Source organism: Nyctereutes procyonoides, unplaced genomic scaffold, assembly GCF_905146905.1.
Source record: "Nyctereutes procyonoides isolate TBG_1078 unplaced genomic scaffold, NYPRO_anot_genome, whole genome shotgun sequence".
Lineage (NCBI taxonomy): Eukaryota > Metazoa > Chordata > Mammalia > Carnivora > Canidae > Nyctereutes > Nyctereutes procyonoides.
Window position 1 is genome coordinate 32,856,251 of NW_026575120.1, and position 1,680 is coordinate 32,857,930.

General features: G+C 41.1%; 1 pseudogene; it reads left to right on the top strand.

Moving 5' to 3' along the window:
* Positions 1-898: 898 nt before the first annotated feature.
* On the top strand, positions 899-1,370 carry LOC129516205 (40S ribosomal protein S11-like; annotated as a pseudogene).
* Positions 1,371-1,680: the final 310 nt, after the last annotated feature.

The window sequence follows — 1,680 nt, forward strand, 5'->3', positions numbered from 1 at the left end:
GATGTGTTTCAGAAGATGTGGTAGACGTGACTGCCGTGCAAGCCTTTTCACTTCCCTTCTGGGTGCATGGAAAGATCATATTTCTCAGGCTCTTTGAAGCTAGTGACTTGCTTTAACCAAAAAAAAAAAAAAAAAAAAAAAATACACGTCATTTCTAGGTAGAAGCATTTAAGAGCCAATGCACACTTCTTCATATATTCCCTCCTCTTCCCAACCTTGATTTGTTGGTTTGGAAGTTTCATACAGCTGAGACATCCTGGAATCCTGGAATGCTAAGTTGCTATGTAGGGGACAGGTTTCCTGGACACTTGTCTGGCTGTGCAGCAACCTGTGTGAGTGAGAAATCAAGCCTCTGAGATTTGTGGTGATCATAGGGTATAGAAGGGGCCAGCCTAGAGGTGGCCTGCACTCGGCCCACAGACCACTGGCCAGGACAGTTGTGGATGCCTGAGAAGTGTAGTCTGGTTGTATGCCTGTATGCACTGAGATTCTTGATTCTATGCATTGATGTCATTGATCAAATCTGGAAAATTCTTCACTTTTATCTCTAAATAAATCTCCTGCCTCACCCTTCTTTTCTTCTCTCCACCCAGGACTCCAGTGAAGGCTGTTTGATATTATCACACAGGTCTCTAATGTTCTAGTTTTTGTTTGTTTTTGTCCATCGTACAAAAAAAAGTCTACTAGGATTTTGACTGGGATTGCATTGGATCTGTAAGTCAATGTGAAGAGCCATGCCATTTTAATAATTTGACTATTCCATTCAACAATGTAGCTCTCTCCATTTTTAAAAAGTTTTTGAAAATTTCTGCAACTAGTTACAAGTTTTAAGGGTAGAGTTTTTGCCCGTATTAAAAAAATATATATATATCCTCAAGATTTTTCAGATGGCCAGAAGATGGTGGACATTCAGCCTGAACCTGCCTATAAAGGGCAGCCAACCAGCTTTCAAAATAAGAAGAGGGTCCCACTTGGAGAAACTGGCAAGGACAAGTTCCCATGATACTATAAAGACATTGGCTTGGGCTTCAAGATGCCCAAGGAGGCCATTGAGGGCACCTGTACTGATAAGAGATGACCTGTTTACTGGTAATGGGTCCATCTGAGGGTGGATTCTATCTGATGTGGTAACTGAGATGAAGATGCACTGTCATCCTTGGAGACTACTTCCACTATGTTGAGAGTACAACTTCTTTAAGAAGTGCCATAAGAACATGTCCATGCATCTGTCTGCCCCCTGCTGCAGGGATGTCCGGACTGGCGACCTCATCGCAGTGGGCGAGTGCCAGCTCTTGAGCAAGGCTGTGTGTTTCAATGTGCCCAAAGTCACGAAGGCTGCTGGCACAAAGCAGCAATTCTAGAAGTTCTGAGGCTAGATGTCTGCCTATACCCCCTAATAAAATAAAGTTATTTTCCCAATCAAAAAAGAAAAACCCATTTATCCTCAAATATTTACTTTTGTGCTCCTACAATTTTTTTTAAAAATTTCATATTCTGTTTGTTGCTAGTATAAAGAAGTAGAATCAGTTTTTGCATATTGACCTTTTATCCTACAATCTTGCCAGATTGACTTGTTACCTTGAGTAGATGTTTTTGTAGACTGCTTAGGGTTTTTAACTGCATGATTATGGCATATTTTCTCAAAGCATTACACAGGCCATCATCTTTCCAACTCCTGAA